The following is an 18,824-nucleotide window of genomic DNA, read 5'->3' on the forward strand; positions in this document are numbered from 1 at the left end:
AGAAAACAATTAAGCTATCCAGAGAATTGGCACTACTGAATCTTCCACTCTCTGATGACGATCCAAATGCCCAGGCTTTGAGTCAACAATTTTATCGCCACAAGAATGGAGATAGCCTTATTCTAGAGACAGGATCATCTACATTGAAATCGTCGGCTCAGTGGGCTGCGGCAGTCAAAAAAGCAAACAGAATGTTGGGAATTATTAGGAAGGGAATGGTGAATAAAACGGAAAATGTCATAATGCCTCTGTATCGCTCCATGGTGAGACCGCACCTTGAATACTGTGTACAATTCTGGTCGCCGCATCTCAAAAAAGATATAATTGCGATAGAGAAGGTACAGAGAAAGGTTACCAAAATGATAAGGGGAATGGAACAGCTCCCCTATGAGGAAAGACTAAAGAGGTTAGGACTTTTCAGCTTGGAGAAGAGACGGCTGAGGAGGTGTTTAAAATCATGAGAGGTCTAGAACGGGTAGATGTGAATCGGTTATTTACTCTTTCGGATAATAGAAAGACTAGGGGGCACTCCATGAAGTTAGCATGTGGCACATTTAAAACTAATTGGAGAAAGTTCTTTTTTACTCAATGCACAATTAAACTCTGGAATTTGTTGCCAGAGGATGTGGTTAGTGCAGTTAGTATAACTGTGTTTAAAAAAGGATTGGATAAGTTCTTGGAGGAGAAGTCCATTACCTGCTATTAATTAAGTTGACTTAGAAAATAGCCACTGCTATTACTAGCAACGGTAACATAGAATAGACTTAGTTTTTGGGTACTTGCCAGGTTCTTATGGCCTGGATTGGCCACTGTTGGAAACAGGATGCTGGGCTTGATGGACCCGTGGTCTGACCCAGTATGGCATGTTCTTATGTTCTTATGTTTGACCAATGAGACAGGAAGTGATCTCTCTTATGGACAGGATATGTACTTTAAGTAAACTCACCACTCTAAAATATCAAAAGCTCAATCATTTTCTCTCTGTGTGGAGACAGTCTAACTCGTAATGCTGTTTTGATTAAATCAAGATCTCAGTTATTTTCTCTCATGATTGTTGGGTTTACATAATGCTTTGTCCGTGATATATATTTTAAAGATATTAATGTCCCACGATGTCCCTGATTGTGAATGCTTGAAAGGCAGCAGGGGGAGCAGAGAGGAAGGGAAAGAGTAGCCTAGTGGTTAGAGCAGTGGGCGGTGAACTAGGAGACCAGGGATTGAGTCACACTGCCGCTCGTGACCCTGGGCAAGTCTCTTTACCCTCCATTGCCTCAGGTACAAACTTAGGGCCTCATTTTCTAAAGTATCGCAGGCCTACGATACTTTAGAAAATTGCGCTAATGGGGGGCGGGGAGTCGACCCGGGGGGGCGGTCCTGCACTAGCTGGTCGTGGTGCGATCGCTGCCGGTTTCGCACCCAATAGTGCCACCATAGAAGGTGTAGTTATTGGGCGCGAAATAGGACGCAAAAAGGCCCTTACCTTTTCGCTGGCGGCGCCGTCTTCACGCAGTCGGCCCTGGTGACGCCCCGACTCCTCCCTTTCCGGGGCCGACTCCGCCCCGATTTAGGTAGTGCAGGCGTGCGCTACCTTCGCAAGCTATCGCGGGCTTGCGCTGTTAGCGCAAGCCTGCGATAGCCTTAGAAAATAAGGCCCTTAGATTGTAAGCCCTCTGGGGATAGGCAAATTCCTACAGTACCTGAATGTAATCCACTTTGAAGCGCTGAAAAAAGTGCAAAAAGTGGAATATAAATCTAAATAAATAAAATAAAAAATAAAATAAAACCTTGGATGTAACTGAAATACTCCAATTGTTGTAATAGTATTTTTTTTGTTAAACTTTTGCTTATTGGATGCTCTTTTATCCGTGGATTTGTAAACATTAATAAAAATTTCAAATTGAAAAAAAAACCCTTGATGCACCATGCCAAATGCTTGAGTCTTATATTCTTGGAGAAGGTACAGAGAAGGGCAACCAAAATGATAAAGGGGAATGGAACAGCTCCCCTATGAGGAAAGGCTGAAGAGGTTAGGGCTGTTCAGCTTGGAGAAGAGACGGCTGAGGGGGTATGATAGAGGTCTTTAAGATCATGAGAGGTCTTGAACAAGTAGATGTGAATTGGTTATCTACACTTTCGGATAATAGAAGGACTAGGGGGCATTCCATGAAGTTAGCAAGTAGCACATTAAAACTAATCGGAGAAAGTTATTTTTCACTCAACGCACAATTAAACTCTGGAATTTGTTGCCAGAGGATGTGGTTAGTGCAGTTAGTATAACTGTGTTTAAAAAAGGATTGGATAAGTTCTTGGAGGAGAAGTCTGAGAGGCGAGGAATGGCACAGGTGGGCAGGATGACACTGAAGAACTGAAGACTGACCACAAGATGAAGACCTGACGAAGAACTTAAGACTGACCACAGGATGAAGACGAAGACCAGGAACTGGGGAATGAAGACCAGGGGCTGCTGAGACAAAAAAACTGGAACACAGGAACGCAGACCAGGAACTAGCTGAGGCAACTTGCCCTACTGACTGTAGTGGACCTATTGCCACGACGTCTTGCTGCAGGGGAGCTGCCCTTAAGTAGGGCAACCTTGATGACATCATCATCAGGGGCTGCGAAGACTTTCCCGCGTGGCTCCTTTAAGTTGCCTGAAGTGATGTACACACACGCCTAGGAACGGCGTCGCAGGCAAGATGAGCACAGCAGCCTGCCGCGTGTTCTTTCAGGGATTTCCCAGTGTCGGCGCTCCTTCCGCCAGGCTCGGGACTGGAGGTAAGTGTGGCAGTCCGTTAGTCTGTCCCGCAGACCTCCGAACGCAACACATGCCACAGCCTAAAGGCTCACCGACAACGACACTCTCAAATAGCAGCTTCTTTTAAGCTTGCTGCCCCTTTAAACAGTAGTAGATTTTACATGCTTTTTCTACTCTAGTGATTCTGTCTCCCCATCTGATGCCAAGCCCATGGTGCAGGTTTTGGAACTCCAGACTTTCTCTAACAGTTCAGACCAAAATTCAGCACACGTAGCAGGTTCTGACATCTTGTTTTATCATCACGGTTCAGCTCAAAAATACACACATGAAAGAGAATATCTGCTCATTCTTGCAGACAGCTTTCCATGCTGACTCGCTGTTCCTCGCTACTTCCCTCTTTGGCAGCACATGCGTGACTTGTCAGTGGTGCGTTGGGAGTCTCCACTCTCCCTCTGTCTGAAGGATGCACCCCCAAAGCCCTCTCTGATTACCCCAGGAATGCTGCGTGTTGTACTCCCTTCTCATACCCCACTACTCTGAAAGTCCTATCTGACCTGCAGAGGAATCAAATCCTTCCACAGCCAGCGCTTACATTCCTTCCTATTCTCCTCATTTGGATCTGCTTTCTATTTTTTAAAAGATACCTTTTTGTCTTTAATTGCCTCTTTCACCTTGCCTTTTAACTATGCTGGCAATTGTTTGGTCTTCCTTCAGCCTTTTCTATTGCATGGAATACATTTTATTTAGGCATCCAAAATGATATTTTTAGACAACCTCCACACCTCATGCAACCACCCCTTTTATTTTTGTTTTTTCTCATTGTATCATAGTCTCCCTTTTTTTTTAAAAGTTAAATGCTGCTGCAGAGGTTTTGCTTGATATCCTGCCTCCGGTGGTTACGTCAAATTTGATTGCATTATGATCACTATTGCCAAGCGGCTCCACAGCCTTTACCCCTTGCGTCAGGTCCAGAGTTCCCCTGAGAACTAGGGGCGTGCGGCCAAAAAAAAAATTCATATTGTTGTTTTGTTTCGTTGGTTAGTTTTTCAAACTTTAGTTTTTGGGGGTTTTTTTGTTTCGTTTTTAGTGCGCACTAACGCACATTAGTGTGCGCTAACTCGAAATTAACGCATGCTAAAAAAAATGAAATGAAAAACTGCTGCACATCCCTACTGAGAACCAGAATTAAAGTAGCTCCCCCTCATTGATTCCATAACCAGCGGCTCCATGAATGGCATCTAGGAATTTTACCTTCCTGGCATCTCCTGATGAGACATTTACCCAACCAATATTGGGGTAATTGAAATCTAACTTTAAACACAAGGAGTCAGCGGTTCACCACAACAACCAAAACCAAAACCACACATGATGAGATGATCGAGACGTTACGTCCTGTTTAAAGGGTTAAGGACTCTTGTCTAAATATTTTTCGTATGCCCCTGAGGAAGCTATTAAGCGAAATACTGGCCGTGTTGGGCTATGTAAACAATTACATTCAAGAGTCTGTTTTGCAAGAATCTCTAAGGATGGAGGACTATTTTTAGAAAAAATGAAAAAAAAATAAAAATATTTTTGAAGTATTAAAAAATGATGAAGGTGAATGATTAGAAGACCGGTTGGTGTCTCTGTTTTGGAAGTCACACAACGTCAGGCTTGCTGACACCTTTTTAGGCTATAATTTAAAAATTTTGTTGGGTTCCACATTGTGTGTTTTTGGTAATTGAAATCTCCCATTATTGCAGTCTTATTTATTTATTTATTTTATTATTTCTATACCGGCTTTCACGACCAGAGGTTGCATCAAGTCGGTTTACATTTAACAAGTCGTGCATTGAACATAGAACTAGAGGTATTGAACTAGTGCGGAAAATATAGTTACAATGAACAAGGAAGTTGACAACTGGGATAGGAGGAAAAGAGAGAAAGGGACAGGAATATTTACATAGTAAAACGCATTTACAGTGAATTTACAGTGAAGTCTTGCTAATTTTGTTAGCCTCTCTTAACTTCTCTTTGTTTTTCACAGTCTGTGTGTCTTGGCCAGGCAGGAGGTAGTATAGCCCCACTCTTCCCCATCAGACGTGGAATTTCTATCCATAAAGATTCCGGAATGCAGTTTGTTTCCTGCAGAACATTCATTCTGCTCAGTTCTCTGCCATCCTGAGCCTACCGTACCACCCCGTCACCAATTTGGTCTGCCCTGTCGCTGTGATACAGTTTGTGCCCTGGAGTTGCAGTCTCCCGTCGATTATCCTCTGTCCACCAGGTCTCTTGAGATGGTTTTTGAGGGTAAGTTTCAAGCGAATGAGCCCTGTAGCGGGACAGACTGGAACTTCACCTATACCAACCACCTCCCCCCCGCAGGTTGAGCCCTTGGGTTCTGGAGGCCGGCAGGTCTTGGGCGGGTCCCTAGGGCGGTGGCTAGGGCAAGAATCCAATGGCACGCAGGGATCAGGGCAGGCAGCAGACTGACAGAGACAAAGACAGGCCAAGGCCAGGGCAGATGGGCTAACAAGAATGATCAGGTCCAGGTGGCAGGTAATCATGGTCAGGTCCAAACAAGAGGTCAGGTCCAGGCAACAGGCAATCATGGTCAGGGCCAGGCAACAGGCAATCATGGTCAGGTCCAAGCAAGAGGTCAAGTCCAGGCAACAGGCAATCAAGGTCAGGGCGAGGCGACAGGCAATCATGGTCAGGGCCAAGCAAGAGGCCAAGATCCAAAGAGTCAGTTCAGGGATTGTTATGCGTTCCGTGCGCGGCAGACCCGCAGCATGGCCCTCTCACCTTTCCACAAGGACTTCAGCCTCTGGTTCCTCCTCGCTAGCGGCGGTGGGCCGCCAGCTCCGTCCTCGGGCCTCCCCCGGTGCATCCGGCCCTGCCACAGTCCCCGGCATTACCGGTCCTGATGCCATTGCTCGTCAGGCCTTTCCGTGTGGCCCGCGGAGAGACACCACCACTCGCACTGCGCCCCTCCCTAGGCACGCGCGCATCGCTGATCCTTATGAAGGGACCGCGGCAGGAACCTGGCCGCGGCCCCGGATGATGACATCAACCTCTTCATAGTATTTAAGCTCTGGTCCCGCTCCATAGCATTCCTTTGCAACAGGTCTCCTCGTTGTCCGAGTACTCATTGCTACTGAGATTCATCTCTATTCTACGTTCCTGATCTTCATTGTTCCTGGTTCCTGTTCCCGCGTTCCTGCCCTGCCTAGGCTTCGGATTGATTACATGGACTTAGGCTGTAGTGTAGTCAGGCGAAGCGAAGTCAATCTCCAGACCCAGATCTCTGCTTTGCCTGACCACGTATTGCCTATCTCCAGTCTCTGACCTCGCTTTGTCCGACTACGCTGTTGACTTCTCCGTGACCAGACCTCAGCTTTGATTGACTACGATATTGTCTCCGTGATCAGACCTCAGCATCGCTTGCCACAGCCCCTGGATTGCCGCCGGCGCTGACTCAAGCCTACTATTGGATGCCTCTTCTGCCTACTCCCTGGACGTAGACTTATTAGGCTTCAGCCTACCATTGCTCGAGCACCCTCAGTCTGCCTTTGTTCATTGGCGCCCGAATTTCCAGAACCTTACCCAGTCCAGAGTAGGACTACACCATCCCTCATCTGCTGTCTCTGGGCTGAACCAACTTCTCTTGCTATTCAATCCCCAGCACCCAAAGGCTCAACCTGCGGGGAACGAGGGCTGGTATAGGTGAAGCTCCAGGGGCCTCTGCCTATTAGCCCATTTCACCTGCCACGGTGGGGACCCGTAGGTCTTTACCTACGGGTTGCGTCAACCCCACCTCAGCCCAAGGGTCCACCTCCAATGCAACAGGGATGGACAAAGACACACAAAAGACACTGGATGAGATAGGCAGATCAAGGAAGGCTGGATGAGGCAAGGATGGAGAGATAGTGCTGGATGACAGGAACCAGGAACTTGAAGCAACACACATTCCAAAGGCAGGAGAGCCATTGCTGAGGCACCTGATGCTCCTCAGGGGGAGCTTTAAGTAGTCAGGGCCTAGTGATGTCATCAGAGGGCACCGTGTCTAAGTTCCTGCATAGGCCCTTTAAGAGTGGGAATTGTAGGGCGCGCGTGCACCTAGAGGAAGTTGCTGAGCGGCTTTTGAAGTCCGAGGTGGCATCCTGAGAGGGTGAGGTCTAGTTGCTGGTGGTGTCCCAGCTATGGAGTTCTGTTGCCTGCGTCGGGGGTGAGTGAGGCGGCTTGCGGGGCCATCCCTTGTACCGCTAAATGTAACATGAAAATTCCCATGCACAAGTTACATAGTGCAAAAAGCAGTCTGATATCAATCACGTTACTTAATTAGCAGGTGTAAAACTGCACAAATAAGTTGCCTAATGTATTCGGGTAAATCTCTTACATAATAACTTCTGTGTATTCCTCCAGGCCCCACCTCGGAATACCTCTAGATTGCCCGAAACCGAAAACATGCACTTACTTTTGATATTTATAAAAGAGCTTGTACGCGAGTACAGGCTACTTTTGCATGTATATGCTAATTTTACGCACGTAACTCCTTTGAAAATGTACTCATTAGAGTACACCAATATCGCCATGCTAAAAATGCAAACTCTGAAAATTTTAACTCTAAAAACTTCAGTGAGTAGTGGCTCATGCATTTAAAGAGAACCTCGATCCTATAAGTGGTGCAATCTACTGAACAGTGGGTCTGCACTTGATCCATTAGAATATGGAGACCACATTTCTGCTCTTCTTTTGGTTCTGTCATTGGGTACCCCAAGTATACCAGATGATTTTCATGCGCCATGTACCTGTGCAAACAGACTGACTATCCTTGCCGAAAATTGGCTCTTCGCCATCCCAGGTTTTGCAAGTGTCAAGGTGGAGACCAGTGCGACAAACTCCATGGAAAATAAATAGAAAGTAGCAAACGATTAGCCTAATGTTTTGTATCACTACAGTAATTGCAAAATTACTAACCAATTTATGTATGCATTCTTTTTCAGTGAACCATTCTGTGATGTATTTATTTAAAAATGTATTAATCGCTTTACAGATGTCAATAAATCGCCCAAAGCGAGTTAAGGGATGCATTCACATTATTTTAAGGAACACAAAATAAAAAGCTGAGGTAAAGAAACAATGTTCGGGTATACTACAGTTAGCATGTTACTTGTAGATGTAATGCAGACATATGGAGGGTGAGATCCAGTGCCAATTAGCTGGATACGTTAGGACTTATCCAGCTAAGCGCCAGCGGCTGAATATCCAGTCCCGCTGAACGGCTACCACTTAGCCAGATAACTAGTTATCAGGTTATGTATTTAGTCGGCTATGCGGTGGGTGGGGCGAGGGCATTCTGGGGAGGACCCAGCTTAGCCAGATAAGTTATCTGGCTAACTCGGATATTCAGGCCATACGGCTGTCCTAAAGTTATCTGGGATAAACTTATCCACCTATCTTTAGGATAGTGTGCTGTTTCCAGCCTTAACATGGGTTGAAATGCACTTGGATTATTCCCTCCCAACACAACTGAGGCTTTAGTAGACAGTTCTCCCCTGCAGGACACTTCAGTGTGGCAAGGTAAACCTGAAGCACAGCCCACGCTTTAGCAGGCGGTTTATCCCTGCAGGATACTTAAAGTCAGTGAGTAAAGCACTTCCACCCAATTCAATATTCCAGCTCCTGGCAGGCCTTATGAAAGTGGGTCTGGCCTTCTCTGCACAAATCAAGCCGCAGATCCCTGAGTGACCTGCGTATTTGTCAGTCTTCCCAGTGGGGTCTGCCTTTTTTGCGCCATCCTTTTTTTTGTGGCCTTTTATGGAACAACTCAAGCCTGTTCTGGCACCAAGACAGTCTCTGGCTTCTCTCACAGGGCTTAACCTTGTCTGTCCTTAAACATCATCTCTGTTTTCTTGGCAAGCTTCATAGCAGCGGCCAGAAATGCCTTTTCAGGCACAGGTTCCGGTGCTTGTGGTTCTTGGTTTAGCGAAATCGAGCCCCACTGCCACCACCCACCGTGGCTTGTAGAGGAAAACGTATGCACTGCGTTTTGGCTTGCCCAACTACAGCTACCACCACCCGCAGCAGATTCTTCTGCCGGCCTCCAACCTGTGTGGCTTTAGCTATCCGGGTCTCCTTGAAGGGGATTCCACCATTCATCACTCACATCCATTGCCTCTGGATCTGGCTTAAGGACTCTCCATCACCTCCAGCTCCTCTACGTCCCCTCTGCATCCATGAGGCTTCTTCCTGTTCCTGTCCGGCCCCTTCTTCAGGCCACCTCCCCCTCTTCTCCCAGTATATCTGGGCTTTCCCTCCTCCTTGATGATGTGGGGGGGGTCTGTGAAGTCACTTCCACTTTGTTCTCAGAACCTCCCCCTCCACCTAACCTGGTGATTCCTTGGCCCTGAAAGTTCCTCCCGGGTTTTCTTTCTTGCCCAGATTCTCCTACTGGTTTCCTCACCCATCCTCTCCTAGGCTTTATAGTAACCATTATAATAGCTTGATATATTCAGCAGTGCAGCTGCAACACTGAATATACACGCTAAGTTAACTGGATAAGTTTATCCAGCTAACTAGCCGAGCCGCACCGTGGCTGAATATTGCCCTTATTATGCCTTCTGTGTCATAAATTACAACAATATATACTGCTATCATTTTAATATTATTCCAGCAATTCCACACGATAAAAAACCTTGACAAGGAAAGGATTTCCTGTCAGTTTCTTGCCAAGGGATGATTAATTTTGGCGTTATATGCTGCTTGAGGTTCAAGTTGACAGCCATATTTGTTTCTAATATGGTGACCAAAATGATGTCATTCACACCATTCAACTCCTTCATTAGATACTTTACAGTAGGAGGATGTGGCCAAGAGCCAATAGGGCACCACTCGTCTGGTCAGTTCTGGGTCTTCATTCTAATGCTGTGTGCTGCAGTGTAGGAGGCTGTGTTCAAGCCCCATGTCTGTTAGAGACAGACCTAATTTTTCTCCCAGCTGCATGCGTGGATTTGTAGTTCTTATTTTCTCAGGGAAATCAATAGGAAAATAAGAAGCAGAAATTCATGCATGCAATTGGGCTAAACCAGGACTAGATCACTCTCATCAGTTTACTTAGGACGAGGTAGGAACCAAAGGAACAAATGTTATGTGGTGGGGGCTATGGCAGAGAGGAAGAATGACACTTGCTGAGCCACGAGCAGCACTTGAAAGGTCTTAGAGACCTCCTTTTCAGCCCTCTGTCAGCAATCAGGAAACTGCTGTATTGTTTGGGGGGGAGGGGAAAATGATAGGGAACTCAGATGCACAATTAAGCTCTGGAATTTTTTGCCAGAGGATGTGGTTAGTGCAGTTAGTGTAGCTGGGTTTTAAAAAATGTTTGGATAAGTTCTTGGAGGAGAAAGTTCATTAACTGCTATTAATCAAGTTTACTTAGGGAACAGCCACTGCTATTAATTGCATCAGTAGCATGGGATCTACTTAGTCTTTGGGTACTTGCCAGGTACTTGTAGCCTGGATTGGCCACTGTTGAAACAGGGATGCTGGGCTTGATGGACCCTTGGTCTGACCCAGCATGGCATGTTCTTATGTTCTTATGTTCTTAAGGAGAGTAACTGCTGGAGCAACTTTTTTTTTTTTGTTTGGCCCCTTATCTGAGACTTTTCTTCTAGAGGCTTTCCTGTCCCTGTCTTCTGGCCGCCACCAGTCCAATCCTGCCCTGACGCTGTTGACCTTTGGATGACATCATAAGGCAATTCTCAGGATAACAGAGGCTGGCTCTGAGGCAGCTCACCAAAGGTGGCTCACCAAAGGCACTATCCAAAGCAAGCACCCATTGGCGATGTCCCTTACAATGCCATGAGGCATGCAGTCATGTATTCTTATACATCTTATAGGATTTTCCTGAGAAGGGCCTCTCTCCAGTGTCCTGCCCCATCTTCTGATATCAGGTATGTCCTGGCCAGGTTGGGGGCAGTAGGTTTGTTGTTGGCGAATTTGCTGTTGAAGGAAAAAGCCTCTTAACCAGTCTTTGTGTATTATTTGGTTGAAGTTTTCGTTGATTTAACTTTCAGTCTATCAGAGAACCTGATATAATGGAGTAGATTTAAAAGGGTTACACGCATAAGTTATGCGCGTATGCGCGTAACACTTTAAAACCCACCCTGCGCGCGCCAAGCCTATTTTGCATAGGCTCGGCAGCGCACGTAAGCCCCGGGATGCGCGTAAGTCCCGGGGCTTTCCGGGGGTGGCGTGTTGAGGGGGTTGTGTGTCGGGGCCACGCGACATTCGGGGGCGTTCCGGGGGGCGTTGTCGGGGGCATGGTGCCAACCCGGGGGTGTGGCCCGAGGCCTGTGAAACGGGTCCTGGGCCAGGGAATCGCGCACCAGCAGCCTGCTGGCGCACGCGAGTTTCGCCTCCTTCTGGCAGGCGTAAATTTTTAAAACACAGGTAGGGGGGGTTTAGATAGGGCTGGGGGGGGGTGGGTTAGGTAGGGGAAGGGAGAGAGGAAGGTGTGAAGGGGTGGAAGGCAAGTTTCCCTCTGAGGGCCGCTCCAATTTCGGGAAACAGGCAGCACACGCAGGGCTCGGCGCGCGCAAGTACCTTGCTCGCGCGACCCCAGATTTTATAAGATACACGCGGCTATTCGCATTTTCTTATAAAATCCAGCGTACTTTTGTTCGCACCTGGTGCGCGAACAAAAGTACGCGCAGGTGCACTTTTAGAAAATCTACCCCATTATGAATGCTCTTTTACCATCTGGTTTTAAAAGTCCTAGTGAATATAGGTATGGGAAAATATGGGAATGTTTAACTATGTCAAATTATGATCCTTTTGGTTTGCCACTTATCAAATCAGAATATTCCAGTAGTTTTAGGCAAAGGCAGATAGAGCTCTAATTTAAATATGATTTCTCCTAAGTGCTGCCTAGTTAGTACTTTATTAAACTAATTTGAAGAAGGTCCTATTAGGAAAAATGAAGATACAACTATTTACAGCATCATCATAACATAGATTTAGTAAACACATGGTCAGTTAGAAATAAAACACAAGTGCTATAGGATTGTAATTTCTGGCTATCAATATGATATTTATTGTCTAGACAAAATCTGGCTAACTACAGATGACCTAGTAATTTTCCTCTTGATTGAGTCCTCCAAGCTATCTGTTTCTCTATGTCCTCACAGCTCCATGGAAGAGCTGGGTGGGTTGCCAACTGGCTCCAGATTTTCAGGACAGGTTGATCCAGTCCTGCTTTTACTCTCCTGCATGCAAGGACTTATAGTCTTGATTGTCTAAGGAAATGCAAGAGGGAAATCAGAATATGTCCCAGCATGCAATGGGGTCAAACCAGGAGTGGGTGGGCGTAACCCGAGCCATAAGATTAGGACGAGAAATAAAAACTTTAAAAAACTGTTTTTCAGCCAGAAGTGTATAAGTTGACCTTAAGAGACTTGTAAGGGGAGTTTCTTTGGACTTTTTCTGAATTATCTAAGGACAGGAAACTTGGTTTGCTAAATTAGCTGGTCCTGTGATAGGAGAGTACTTTATCAGATTTCACTTATACTTTGTGATGTTTTGTTTTTTATTTTCACTGTACAGTTTATTTTAGGATTGCTGTAAGTTGATTATAGTTATTTTAAGTAAACTGTATATGATTATCATATTGTATTTATGTGTTTTTGTACATCACTTAGAGTATTTTTTGTTATGGTGACTAAATCTGAATAGTAATAGTGAAGTCAATATTTAAAGCCATTTAGATGGATAACTCACAAGTTATCTATCTAACGTCACAAGTTATCCATCTAACTCACATTAGCCATCTAAGTCCAAGTTATCCATCTAATTCGCAGTTAGCCATCTAACTCCAAGTTATCCATCTAATTCACAAGTTAGCATCTAATTCACAAGTTATCCATCTAACTCCAAGTTATCCATCTAATTCACAAGTTAGCCATCTAAGTCCAAGTTATCCATCTAATTCACAAGTTAGCCATCTAATTCACAAGTTATCCATCTAACTCCAAGATATCCATCTAATTCACAAGTTAGCCATCTAACTCCAAGTTATCCATCTAATGCACAAGTATAGCCATCTAATTCACAAGTTATCCATCTAACTCCAAGTTATCCATCTAATTCACAAGTTATCAATCTAACTCCAAGTTATCCATCTAACTCCAAGATATCCATCTAATTCACAAGTTAGCCATCTAACTCCAAGTTATCCATCTAATTCACAAGTTAGCCATCTAACTCCAAGTTATCCATCTAATTCACAAGTTATCCATCTAACTCAAGTTAGCCATCTAACTCCAAGATATCCATCTAATTCACAAGTTAGCCATCTAACTCCAAGTTATCCATCTAATTCACAAGTTATCCATCTACTCCAAGTTAGCCATCTAACTCCAGATATCCATCTAATTCACAGTTAGCCATCTAACTCCCAAGTTATCCATCTAATTCACAAGTTAGCCATCTAATTCACAAGTATCCATCTAACTCCAAGTTATCCATCTAATTCACAAGTTATCCATCTAACTCCAAGTTAGCCATCTAACTCTAAGATATCCATCTAATTCACAAGTTAGCCATCTAACTCCAAGTTATCCATCTAATTCACAAGTTATCCATCTAACTCCAAGTTAGCCATTAAATGTTTAGTTTTGAATAATAATAAAAGTCTGAGTGAGGGCTCTTGGGAATGTAGGCAAACATACATATAAAATGTAAAGAGAAAGGAGAAAGAGGAAAGAGGAGTGGTGAAAAAGAAGACAAAGGGGAGAAAAGGGGACATTACAGGGTAGGGTAACTTTAGAAAAAAACAAGGGCAGGGAAAGCTAAAAGGCAATGGAGCAAGGGGGGGGTGGGAATAAAAAGAAAGTGAAAAGTGTTAAAAGAAGGGGGAGAAAAGGTAAAAGAAACTTGAGCAGGAAGAGCAATTCCTTTAGACTCGACTGGAGCTGTGCCGCTGCCAGCAGCCCTTCAGGGAACTCAGCATCAGGCAGAAGTGAATCAGTTCGGCTGACAGACGCATGGGCGGCATGCAGGAAGATCCTGGCAATCTGAAAGAATAACTGAAATTCCAGGTGAGGGTGGTGGATGCAGATGGACTGCCTATGGAGGCTACTCCCTCCCCTAAAGTCTTTGTGCACAGCACCTGCTGAATATTTGGAAAGTGCAGTCAGATCCTCTTTTATCTGCAAAAAAGGAAAACAATCTGCAAACCTGAAGATCTCCCCTTAGTTGACTCCTTTCATCCCTCCTAGGTTTGGCTGAATCGTGGTCCCGTGAAACGTAGTAACGAGATAGCTGTCAGCAAATAGTTATCTCTGGGTCCTGGCAGTCTGCCCAATTATGCCTGCCCTGTCGTGTCGCCACAGACCCCCACTTGATCTCTAGTTATCTCCCTCCCTCCCCCTTACCACTGCCCTCTGTATCCGTTCCAGGGATGCTTGAATTCTGTTACTCTTCTGGTTACTACCATTTAAGTTCAGAGATCTATGGGAAGGCCACATGCCTGCCGGGGTAAACAAATGCTACATCACATGGGATCAGGGACAGATCTGTTGGCCGTGGCCCGTGTCTCTTGGAAACTTTCCTCCATCCCAGTATTAACTTTCTACTTCTCATCCCTAAGGCGTGTAAGATTTCAAGTTCTGTATTTTGCATTCGAGAGATAATAACCCCCAGCCCCCCCTTCCCCCACCTCTCACTGAAAAAACAAACAAACCAGACTCCTAATAAAGAATAAAAAATTTAGCTCCCTCATTTTATTTTACTCACTTAGAGAGTCAACTCTAATTTGTTTAGTAGAGAAAACAAACGACTGCAACATTTTAAGGCTGGTTCAGTTTCCTAGCTTGCACAGTTCACTTGGTGAGGTTGGAGGCCCGTCTTCACCTGCCTGGACAGTCGTGGATAATTCTAAAACCCAGGGCTTGTTTGCAGCCCTCTAGGACTGGAATTGGTTGTCCCTAGGATAGAAGATTCCCTCGGCCACTGGGCAGCAGCAGCAACAACTCATTTTCTTACTATTACTGGCAATATGTGTGGGTGCTTCCCACTGTACATGCCCGTTGGGCAAGAAGTGCTGGCTGAACAGGAAAAGAGAGGCAGGCTGGTTAATTCACCTGCATCTGAAAAGACAGGTCCCTCATTTTGGTGAAAAAAAAAAAATAAGAGTCTTTTTTTTTTTCCACTATCCTACAAAAAAACAACCAAAAAAACCCAATTATGTGCCCAGTTCTATCTCTTTCATTGGGGCTTTTACGACATGTCGCAGATGTATTACAATTTCCATTAAAGTAGTGTTTGAAAGTTTGATCTGTTTAAAAAGGGAGCAGAGCTCCAAGTTTCCTAACAATTCCCTGCTAATCCAGGATGCGAAGTATGGATACGGTGCATTTTGTAATTTCTTGGGTTCTTTTTGGCTAAAATCAAATGTAATGTCTAGTCATGACCTTCTTGGTCTTCTGGATGAGATTGAGGACTTGTACAATATAAGTAGGGACCTTCGTTTACAGTTTTTATTTTATTTTGCCTGGGATTTTCCACTGATATCTTTTTTTATTCTAACATTGAAATTCCCAGGCAAAATAAAAAAAAAAAAAAAAAGAAACTGAAACGAAGGCCCCTAAATATAGGGGGTTGACAACCTGTCATTCCTCCCCATTGGGAAACCAAGAGTGCTATCACCATAGCAAAAGCAGGGGCATTAAACATTCTGTTAAAAAAAACCCAAACCCCCCCCCCCCACAATTCTATAAGGGGAATATTGTACAGTGATAGTTTCCCTCTGTGACGTTGTTGGAATTGAAAGAGTAATGAGCAGAATGTACACATGCATGTCCCAGCCATGCAGAAATGGGTCCTGCTTTTAAATGGACAGAATTATTTTTTAAACCTTACTATTACTCAAATAATGATTTTATTATGAAATTGTAACCGAACTTATTGGCACCTGTTAGAATGTGCGATATCCTACATTTACTTACCTTAGTCTATGTGCCTATTTGTAAACCGTTGCGATGGTATATAACTTAGCGACGGTATAGAAAAGTTTTTAAATAAATAAATAAAAATACCATGCCAGGTCACCCAGCTAACTGAGGTCAAACTATAGCCTGGAACCGGGGTCAATGTGTCATCAACCTGGAAAGGCTGGTGACACACTGACACAGATTTATCAATGGGTTTGTCCTCTTGAGTACAGAGGGAAAAAAATGCTTTTGTTAATTCTGGCTCATTGCCCTTTTAATACAGGGGGTTCCCAAACTCGTTCCTTGAGGGCCACAACCCAGTTGAGTTTTTAGGATGGTCACAATGAGTATGCATGAGATCTATGTGCATATGATGGGAGGCGGTACAAACAGAGCTCATGCATTCTCATTGTGACCATCCTAAAAACTCGACTGGGTTGAGGCCCTCATGGACTGAGTTTGGGAACCCCTGCTTTAATGCATCAGATATAAAGCCCAACAAACGTGTTGCAGATGATGCCTTTTTATTGGACTAATGTAATCACGTCTCGCTAGCTTTCCAGCACCATGCCACCATCGGAAAGACAAAATGTATTTAGTCCAATAAAAAAAAAAAGGAAAAGATGCTGATGTGCATGAATTAGGAGAAACCTCAAAGTGATTGTGTCTGATGATCTCAAGGTAGCAAAATGGTGTGCAAAATTGATGGCCAGAATCAGAGAAATGCTAGGATGACAGGTTCTGCACCATAAGTCATAGAAAAATAAGACTTAAATATGTATCCCCTACAGCAGGGATGGCCAACTCATAGAAACATAGAAATGACGGCAGAAAAGGACTAAATGGTTCATCCAGCCTGCCCAGCAAGCTTATGGTAGCACCAGCTGTGCCACACAGGTCTCCCCCATAAAGGTATCATCAGGGGGTGGCATTTGCCTTGCAAGTTACCCCCCATACTTATTTTCCCAAACTATTATCCCCTGTTGATTGTAACTTTGACTTATTCCTACTTATTGTTATCTTTTATTTTTACTTGAATTTGTTTCTCTAGTTTTTTCCCTTTGTTAAACTGTAAACCGATCCGATATGGTAATTTACTATGAAGGTCGGTATAAAAAACTGTTAAATAAATAAATAAATATTAAAGTCAAGGCCCTTGCTGGTTTCTGTCTGAGTCGAATTCCCCTTTAGCTCTTGCTGTTGAAGCAGAGGGCAATGTTACAACACAAGTATCAGGCTTATTGGTTAAGGGTAGTAACAGCCACATCAGCAAGTTACCCCCCATGCTTATTTGTTTTCCCAGACCGTAAAATTAATGTCCTTGTTGTATGCTGTGTGAAATTAATTCTCCTTTTCCTCTTTTCCCTTGCTATTAAAACAGAGAGCAATAATGAGTTGTATCAACAGTATGAAGGCTTGATGGTTAAGGGTAGTAATGGCCACACCAGCTCTTTTCCCTCATTTCCATCCTCTAAGCCTTATGGATCCACAGTGTTTATCCCATGCCCCTTTGAAATCTTTCACTGTTTTTGTCTTCACCTCCTCCTCCAGAAGGGCATTCCAGGCATTCACCACCCTCTCCGTGAAGAAATATTTCCTGACGTTGGTTCTGAGTCTTACTCCCTGGAGACAGGAACAACGAGGAACAGGAACGCAGAGATGAGACGAATCTCTAGGAGGCAACGAGTACTCGACCAGGGAGGAGACTTGTTGCAAAGGCAATGCTAGGGAGCGGAGCCTGAGCTTAAATACTGTAACTGAGTTGACGTCATCATCCGGGGCCGCAGCTAGGTTCCCGCCTCGGTCCCTACTTAAACATCAATGGTGCACACGTGTGCACCTAGGGAGGGGTGCGGCGCGAGTAGTAGCGTTTCTCCGCGGGCCACGCGGAAAGGCCCGATGAGAAGTAGTAACAGGACCGGGAATGCCAGGGACTGTGGCAGGGGGAGGTCCGAGGACGGAGCTGACAGCCCACCGCCGCCAGTGAGGAGGAACCAGGAGCTGGAGTCACTGTAGAAAGGAGAGGGGGCTGCGCCGCAGGTCTTCCGCGGACGGCACGCATAACATTCACTGGTGGGATGAGGTCCACTGGAGGCCACAAAGGGCCTCTTCCTGTTGTCTGTTGCTGGCCTGTGGGTGTGCTGTCTTGTGCAATTGTACATTTGCACATCCAATAGGTACCGGACCTGGTGCAAAGACTGCTGCAAAGTGGATGTGGAGAAGCAGCCACCAATCCTACGAGTCTGAAGGCCTGATACCCAAAATGGCCACTTATGACGGCAAGAAAGACTGGGAATCTTTATGGTGCTGGCTGCATGCATGGCCCAAAAGAATGGGTGGCACAGCGACAAGAGGGTGAACCACCTCTATGACTACCTAATGTGAGCTGATATTCGCTATGTCTGGTCACTTCTAGACCATGCCAGGGAAGCTTACATCTTATTAACACAGCAGCTAGCCCAGCCGCAGGAAACTGGGAGAGGTCTGCCAAAACAATGAGACCACAGCAGAATTTAATTATTGATGTCAGTTAAGATTTTTAGTTATTTGTATGATTTTATGAAATTTTGTTCTTATACCAGATGGTTTTATTGTACATTGCCTTGATTTGCAATGGTAAAAAAGCAATTATTTATTTATTTATTTAGGCCTTTTATATACTGACATTAGTGTACAACATCGTACCGGTTTACATTGTAACTAAAAGGGAGTGGAAAGTACAAAAAACTGTTGGGGGGAGGGGGGTTAAACGAGAGAAACGATAGGCAGAAGAAATACAGAACAAAAGAGGAGTAACGGGAGAAGCATCTAACAGAGGTTATGCTAACATAGCAGATAAACTAATTACAAAAATGTGCGGAATTGATGGAGGAAGAGAAAGGGAGGGCTCAGGGGAGCAGAGGCAGGGAGGCTGAGGTCTCGTCAGGGTAGGCCTGTCTAAAGAGCTATGTCTTTAGTTTCTTCTTAAATTTGTTGGAGCAGGGTTCAAGCTGGAGCGAAGAGGGGAGAGAGTTCCTGTTACGGTATGTGGACCCTTAGTCCGGAACGAAGAATGGTACTCACCGAGGAACAGCCCCGATGAACTCGCCTCCGGAAGGTGG

The sequence above is a fragment of the Rhinatrema bivittatum genome, chromosome 1, assembly GCF_901001135.1.
Source record: "Rhinatrema bivittatum chromosome 1, aRhiBiv1.1, whole genome shotgun sequence".
Lineage (NCBI taxonomy): Eukaryota > Metazoa > Chordata > Amphibia > Gymnophiona > Rhinatrematidae > Rhinatrema > Rhinatrema bivittatum.